The sequence below is a fragment of the Cygnus olor genome, chromosome 1 (genome assembly GCF_009769625.2).
Source record: "Cygnus olor isolate bCygOlo1 chromosome 1, bCygOlo1.pri.v2, whole genome shotgun sequence".
Taxonomy (NCBI): domain Eukaryota; kingdom Metazoa; phylum Chordata; class Aves; order Anseriformes; family Anatidae; genus Cygnus; species Cygnus olor.
In genome coordinates, this window is record NC_049169.1 from 127,671,989 (window position 1) to 127,680,500 (window position 8,512).

Sequence of the window (8,512 nt, forward strand, 5' to 3'; positions counted from 1 at the left end):
GTGGTGCACGCAGGCCGGCGGGCACGCGCATCCTCCTGCCCGCAGAGATCCAGCCCACCCGCCAGCCTCAGAGGCTCTCGAAGGACCAAGCAGGGCTGCCACAGCAAACGAGTAGGCTCAGGTGTAGCAAAGGTGATTACTGTAGTAAAGGTTTTTAAATGGCAATTTTTAAGTAGGTATATACCTTTTTTTGACTCGGTAGCTCTGGGGCACCCATCACGTGTACTTGGCTACCGTAACAATCACGTGATTTATGTAGAAGTAATTGGGGTTAAACTCTCTGCCACATCAAACTCTTCACATTTGGCCCCATCTCTAGGACCTAGAAACATCTGAAATAAATAAAGCCATGTGTCACTTGAGGGGGTCTGGGCTTAATTAGAATCATCCTGGTTTTTATGGGAGAAATCTTGTACTGCCAGCTTGATGTGGCGAGTCCATCACTCGCAAGGTTATCTGTTTTTTGTTGTTTCTTCTTTTTTTAAACGACCTACACGAAAACATTTCTATTTCTACAAAGCCTTATTTTTTTGTTGCAAGTCCTCCGAGCAGCCGGATGACAACCACTCCTTATCTTTGGCCGTCTTCCACGCTAAAATAAGAATCCCGTTGTTACGCCAAGGGAGCTGCACCCTCCCACCTCGACTCGCTGTCGACTCGCACACAGCTGGCTGCGCAGCGCCGCCCGAGGTGCCATTTTCTGGCCACTTCCCTGTGGCACTGCTAGGATTCACCCTCCAGCCACGATCTGCATTTCCAAATCATGCCAGGCCTCTGGCACGCTGGGGATGCTCCAAACCTCAGGCGACAGACCGACCCCGTCCCGGAGAGCCGGTGGCACTCAGCCCATCCTCACTGACACGAGGGTGGCAAAGTGATGGCATTAGCAGCTCAGGACAGCTGGGTTAGGAGAGGGACAGGGTCAGGGGCTGCTGACGCTGGTTGCCACCAGCTCAGGCAGCTTCCAGCTGTGCCCCCCAGGTGAGCCAAGCCCCCCGTGGGCCACGGGCAGAGAGGAGGGGAGAGGAGGCAGGGCAACTTTAAAGCTTTCCCTAAGCCCTGCTGCCAATCCGCAGCAGAAGCAGAACCAGAAGCCGGATTTTTTTCGAGAAATGAGTTCCTCAAGCAGGAGAGCAGCCAACCGCCTTTGTTACGGGCGGGTGCATTTTTTTTTCCCCTGCAATTCGCACTGCTGCAGGCTTGGCTCTGCTCTGCTCAGCTTGGCTGCGAGTTTCCACGGCCGCTGAAGCGGCGGGGTGCCCGGTGCTACCTGCTCCATAAGGCGACCCACCGCTCGTACCTGCGGTGGGAAGCCACCGGCACCCTGCCAAAGCCATCCCCGCTGCAGCTCCTGGCCAGCCCCGGGCAGCTCTCGCTGCTGGAGCCCCTCTGGGGTTTCGGTGGGGGCAGAAGCCCAGCATCGCCCTCGAGTCGATGCGAGCGGTCGTCCCCTCTCCAAAGCCGTATCTCAAGGTGAAGGGGATTTTAGTGGCTCGACCAGAGTCCGGCTGCCGGAGCTGGTCGCGGAAACGCCACCAAAGAGCTCGGCGGCCCCAAGGACAGCGGAGCGAGGGTGCGTAGATGGGGTAGCGCAGGGCTGCGCAGGGCAGCGGGCGCTGTACCTTATAGCGGATTGATCAGGGCCGCCGGCGGAGTCGCGGCAGGCAGGGAAGGCTTTTCCAAATCTACATACCGGGAGGGAAAAAAAAAAAAAAAAAAAGAGAAAAAAAAGGCAAAAAAAAAAAAAGGGGATCGCGCTGATTTTCCACCCGATGCTAACGGCGTGCCCAGGACACTCCGATCAGCGGCGCATTCGCGAGGAACCCTCCACTCCAAATGCTCAGTCCATTTGCCAGCGATAAACGACGTGGAAGGTCCCCGCGGAAAAAAAAAAAAATGACGATAATAATAATAATGCAATAACAACGTTTGCTCGTAGAGCTGAGACGGAAAATACCTGCGGGACCCGGGGGCGAGCCCTGCCCGCTCCTCCCCGGCACGGCCCCGCCGCCGGGCGCCGCGCACCGCTCCGCGGGGCTCTGCCCGGCCCCGGGGGCTCGTCCCCCGCTGTCACCGCCGGCCGGGACGCCCCGCAGCCCGGCACAAAGCCGCGGCGCCGCCGGGAACAATGCTCGCGGCCCGGAGCCGCCGCCCGCCGCTCCCGGGGGCGCCACAAAGCGGGGGGACGACGGGGAGCGGGACCCCCGGAGCGCCCGCGCCGCCGCCCGCCCCGCCGCCGCCGCCCCGCACCTACCTCCGGCCGCCGCTGCAGGCTGCGGGAGCCCCCGGCCGGGCTCCGCGCCCCGCGGCCCCGCTGGAGCCGCCGCGGCCAGGGCGCAGCCGCCGCCCGCCTCCGCCTCCGCCTCCGCCCGCCCCGCCCGGCCCGGCCCGGCCCGGCCCGGCCGCCGGCACCGCGTCCCGACACGCTCCCCCGCGGGCCGGGCGGGGCGGGGCGGGGCGGGGCCGGCCGCGGGGGGCGGGGCTAAAGGCAGAGTGGGCGGGGCTCCGCGAGGGGTGGGCGGGGCTCCGCGCGGGGTGGGCGGGGCTAGCCGCTGACGGGGAGCGGGGAGGGGAAGGCGGGTCTGACAGCGCGGGTCCGCTGCTTGGGTTGGGGAGGCGCAACGCCCCGCGGCATGGCGCCTGGGGTAACCGGGGGACGTTTCTGGTCGGAAAGGGCGGTCAGGCACTGGGACGCGTTGCCCAGGGAGGTGGTGGCGTCACCGTCCCTGGGGGTGTCCAAGGAGAGGCTGGACGTGGTGCTTGCAAAATCACAGAATCGTCTCGGTTGGAAGAGACCTCCAAGGTCACCGAGTCCAACCTCTGCCCTAACACTAACAAGTCCTCCACTAAACCATATCACTAAGGGCTACATCTAAACGTCTCTTAAAGACCTCCAGGGATGGTGACTCAACCACTTCCCTGGGCAGCCCATTCCAATGCCTAACAACCCTTTCGGTAAAGAAGTTCTTCCTAATATCCAACCTAAACCTCCCCTGGCACAACTTTAGCCCCTTCCCCCTTGTCCTGTCACCAGGCACGTGGGAGAATAGACCAACCCCCACCTCGCTACAGCCTCCTTTAAGGTACCTGTAGAGAGCGATAAGGTCGCCCCTGAGCCTCCTCTTCTCCAGGCTGAACAAGCCCAGCTCCGTCAGCCGCTCCTCGTAAGCCTTGTTCTCCAGACCCCTCACCAGCTTCATCGCCCTTCTCTGGACTCGCTCGAGCACCTCGATGTCCTTCTTGTAGCGAGGGGCCCAAAACTGATCACAACCCCGTGGGCTGAATAATAAAACCAGTGTTAAACAGCTGCATTTCAGAGAGGTTCTTGTTTGGAAGAGCAGAGCAGTAAGTGTCTGGGGCTTGTCAGCTATCACACAGTGCCCGGATTAGGTACAGCCTTTCCATCAAGACCTGGGAAGGAAGCTGGAAGCTTCCTGGTGGTTAAACACCATCATTATGCACAGCATCACCCACAGAACAGAACACAGACAGGTACAAAATCACAGGTCTGTTGTCTCACACTCCTGAGGAAGAGTGGAGAGGTGCTGTTGGTGCTGAAGCCATAAGCTCCTCATAGTGTAAACCTGTTGCCCATAATCCAGCTCTCGTAGGAGACTCATCTCAGCGGGAGAGTGGCAGCACAGCACCAATGCACGGCACGCTGTGGAAGTTGGATGCGTCAAAACTTAGTGGAAAAACCATCATTACACATCAAGTCACCAAAGAGATGGCTGCAGACAAGTTTCTCTCACCCTTCCAAAACGTGACAGAAATAATCAAATCTAGCTGTGGCCTGGGGACAGTGACCTTAATTTAAAATCAATCAAAAATGCCTCTGTCGATGCTGGCTGATTGCCCCGTTCACGTCTCGGACTGATGCTCTCACAGGCCTGCCAACACCGATGCTGCTACACAAGCGGGTAAGCACTGTGCCAGCTTCCTGTCTCCCCCTCTTCTGCCCTGCCTTTCAAGTTGAGATAGCACAGCCTCAAATGCTTCCCTCTGCTTCCAAGAAAGCATTTTTTTATTAATTTGCGTATAAATCTCAACAGGTACAACTCAGCATGTCTGCTTTACCTGTGCAATTTCTCCAGAGAAGATGTTGCTCTGACAAGGTAGGTTGACATACGGGAAGGTTGATGAAGGAGCCCAAACCGCATGTGCATGACTTAGTCAAGGGACCCCGGACGTAATTCTCTAGGGGAATGATCCCCTTTGCTGTTTTCACAGCGTTCAGGCAGTAAAACATACTCAGCTACATAAGGAGAGTCACCGTTTGCCTGTCAGGTTCCTCCACCTGCTGTACTGAATCTCAGCAGGAGCTCTGGCAAGGGGCACTCGTGAACCTCGGTGTGAGCTTCCTTGCAAAGTCAGGTGGTTAAGAGAAATATAGAGTGACTTGGTGCGAACTTTATGTATTGCCTGTGCTAATAAGCATACCAATGGGCTATCACTGTTTCCTTTTGCGAAGCATGTAAAACAGTCAGCTGTACCATTCATCTTCCCCCTATTTCTCCGTCTCGTAGCAATGCTTTGATCCCGTGACAATGCTGTGCAGTAGCAAAATAAATGCTGCCAGGTGTGGTTATTAAAGTAACAGTCCAGGATGCATTGCAAGCTTAAAATTGGATTCACAAATTCGGTATGAGCACCCACGCTGTAAATGGGAGGTAGGGAGAACTGGTAGACCGGCGCATCTGCACTGTCTGTTGTGAACTTCCAGAGCACTGCAAGGGTGCTTGTCGTACACGAAATGGGAATTCAGAGCAGCTGCAAGGAAGGTTTGTACTGACAGAAGTAATTTTCAGTTTTCCTCTAATAATATATAGACAGTAGGAAGCCTGTGGCAAGTCTGAATTGAGCACTGAGCAGCTTCAGAATTGTTTAAGGCATTATCTATTATAAGGAAGTTTATAAAGCTCCATCTCCATTATTTGAGTTTTCATGAGGTCATAATCCACTTGACCCCCGTGGTTTATTTCATCACTATTGCCCCTCAAAGGAATTATAACCTTTACCATTACCACTTGCTAAATATATCAAGAGGTTTTAGTGACATTATAACAAATCACCAAGCTCAGCTTTGTTGCTTGTAATGTGACCGTAGTACCTACTATGAGAGTGATTGTCAGCCTGACGTAGCTGTATTTTTTTGATTACTTTATAACAAGAGCACATGATAATGGATCTGAAAGTATTTTGCTTTTGCTTTTACTCTTACAAATTGACTTTTTCTGAGGTCATCTGAAACTGAAGTGCTGGCTTCTTAACCATTGTTTATGGGGATCAAACAAAGAAAAATATAAACTCAATAATATTGAAATCAAGCACAGCAACTTCAGGTAATGCTCCTCGCAATTATTTCTCCTTTCAATTAAATGTATGAGTGTTCATTAGAAATCATACTGTAATTTGATTATCCTGAAAGCAATTATTGCTTCAGGATCAAGCAATTATTGCTGATCAAGGATATCACAGGTAAGTCTGTGGCTTTTTAAAGGGATACACCGCAGAGAACATAATGACAAGTGAGAATTTTGGGTAGAAGTAATACATAATTATGCTACTTTTATAGTTTGATCCATTTTCCAGCCGGGGAAAGGTGGGTCCTATATCAATCCCCCAAGAGATGCTGGTAAAATCATAAAGAGAATTTGCCCCATAAAAGATTTGCTACTGAAGCCAGTGTGCAGTCTCACTTCAAGACCAGCTAGGATCAGTTCTTGGCCTCAAAACCGTTTTGACAAGACATACCTTGTAAAACTATCACTGGGATCCAGCCAAGCTGCTTCTGCAACCAATGCTGTAAGTCCAGCTTGTTTGCTGGAACTGCTGGTGCCCCAAACTGTGCGACGTTCTTCTCTGTACTGGCAACTGCAAAATAAGTTTGCCTGTTTGTCCTACATGATACCATGGGGCAGGTCTGGGTATATGGTACCATCTGAGCTAATGTACAGCAAAACACCTCAGCCAAAAAAATTCTCATCTGATGAAAAACCTGGAAGTCTGTCTCTCGGGAAGAGGAGGAAGAGGTCTCTGCAGACTTTTTTGCTGGCCAACAGGGCTATAGGGGTGCACTTTAACATCCCCCACCTCCTCACCAACCCACAGGCTTTCATGCCTACAACGTATTAATTTCCATCTGAGCTAGCCACTCTTTTCAACCTTTATGGTCAGTGGAGAGAAATAGGCACTTTTAGGATGCAATTCATTTGACCTTTCTTAGACATCTACTTTAGGAAGAGATAAATCACTCCCCCAGGTGTCTGTGTTTCTCTGTTGACCACAAAATGGCCAGAGGGTGGTTAGTTCGGAGTCAGGTATCAATAGTGCAGGCGGTCTACATACAATTAGGTGAATCCCAATCCAGTTTTCTACAGTGCTGCTGTTGCAATGACTGCTGAAGTGCTCTAACAAAGAGTTTTATTCACGTATCTTGAGCAAGTAAAAATAACATGGTTTTTGTCCTTCTTTTGTAGTCTTTGTGTTTGAGACGCACTATGTTAGCAGGGTCTGCATTTTGTGTTGAAGGTGGTCTGACGATTCTGTTCAGGATTGTCTTCTGTTACCTACCAAGAAATCGTTAATTTCTGCACTTTTTCACCCAATGGCTTTCACCAAATATTTGTCTGATCTAATTTAAAGGTAGAGGAAAGGCACATTTTACAACAAGGAAATGAATACAGCATTCAAAACCTCTCTCATCACTGTATACAGTTTGAAAGCAAAGTTGAATACGCATACATTTTTGTTTTTATTTGATCACAGGGTAAGATTTTAAATAATATTAGTAATGAAAAATCTATAGCGGTGAGAGTCACTGTAATGCCATAAGCACGCTAAGCCAGCGTACAGTACATCTCAGAAAAGGCCCAAGGCTCAGATGTCTATCTCCGTGTTCTTGTATTCCCAACAAGCAGTGAATAATGCATTAGTTTTGCTTCCAGCATCCAATTTTGAATATGCTTTAGCCAGAATTATTAGCTTTCATGTAGTGTATATTGTTAACAGAGGTCATGCTCAGTGCCCACCTAGTGCTGTCTCCAGACGGGCCCTGGTAAGGAACACAGAAAGATTTCAATAAAAATTCTCCTTGCTTGTTGTCCCTACGGGATCCCCCAGGATTTCCAGATGATAGGGCCAGGGCCAGCTGAAGGTGGTGGAAATCTCCCTACAAGCCCCATGGTTCATTGGCACAGGCCCAACTTATTTAACAAAGCAGAAGGAGGTAACCATTTATGTTGCGTTGACATGGGAGGACTTGCACTTTCTCTCCATGGAGACCCATCCCGAGATCAGCCACCCCGAGGCACCCCGCTGGATGTGTGTTGAGCTGCGTTGGGAAGATCTGGAGCCATCCATGCAGTAATGAGTAACCCTCCAGAGCTGTGCTGCAGCTGGCTAAGGGGAGGATGGCCTGAAGAAAGCCTTCCCTAAACTCATCTTGGTGAGGGCCACCAGCGCTCCAGGATGGATGATAGCCATGGTCATCTGCTGAGCAGGAACTTGTTTGAGAGAAGAGCTGCCAAACGGAGCCCCGGGCTGAGAAGCTGCCCCTGGCTGTTGTAAAGCTGTTGCGCTTTCTCCTCCTGCAGCCGGGGTGGTCTATAAAAAGTGAATTAGCTTGCAGGGAGCTATTAAGAGAATGCCATTTGAGATACAGGGTATAATTTGCAGAAGAGTAGGTGTTTACACATACACGTATCCACACGCACATCCCGTATTTAAGTTTCCACAGCTACCACTGGAGCAAGCAGCCAGCTGCTAAATCCAAAATAGCAACGAGAGCACATCATCCGCCCTCTGTATTACCATTTGAAAGGGACAGTTCCTTGGGAGGATGGGAATTTGACAGGATATGAATATGTCTGAGACTCTATTAGGCACTAATTCAGCAGGACTGGCTGAATGAGATGAAGAAGCAATGAGGAGGAGAGAATCTCTTCAAATTTGAGCTGATTGGTAATTTTGATGAAAGCCCTTTAGTCTCATTCACTGCCTGCTAATTACCTCTGGAAATTAACGTTTATTTTTCTCTTCAGGAAATATTGTTCAGCTGCCAATATGGAAAGATTAATTAAATTCTTCCATCGATGAAGGTGAAAGTAGGGTCCTTGTGGTCAGTGCTCATTTTGGCTCTGGAGGCAGGTATGTCATGACAAATATCCCTTTGAAAAGAGCAGTCCAGATCTTTCCTCCCGTGTTTTCAGATAAGTGTGTCCCTGTCCTCCTGGGGTGGGGTTGGCACGTCAGGTGCTTTCAGTGGGGAAGTCAAAGTCAGAGCGTAGAAGTGCTTTGAAAGAGGGGGGGGAAATGGCAGTGAGGACTGCAATTAAACGGTTCGGAATTAAATTAGGGGAAGCCTCTTGCTCTACCCAACGAGAATTAATTAACAATTCAGGACAAAGGTATCTCTGCTTAACTCAAAGGGAAACCCTCAGCTTGGGCCCATCTATACAAAGGATCACAAAAGTTAATTGATTCAAAAAAAATGGTAACTTGAACCTCACAT

General features: G+C 50.9%; 1 protein-coding gene across 1 annotated transcript in view; it reads right to left on the reverse strand.

Moving 5' to 3' along the window:
• The window catches only part of RAI2 (retinoic acid induced 2), a 35,621-nt gene extending 33,263 nt beyond the window's left edge, over window positions 1-2,358 (reverse strand). The window contains exon 1 of the mRNA XM_040532677.1: window positions 2,255-2,358. The gene's annotated coding sequence lies outside the window, so the exon portion shown is untranslated. The remainder of the gene's footprint in view (window positions 1-2,254) is intronic.
• Between the last annotated feature and the right edge of the window lie 6,154 nt (window positions 2,359-8,512).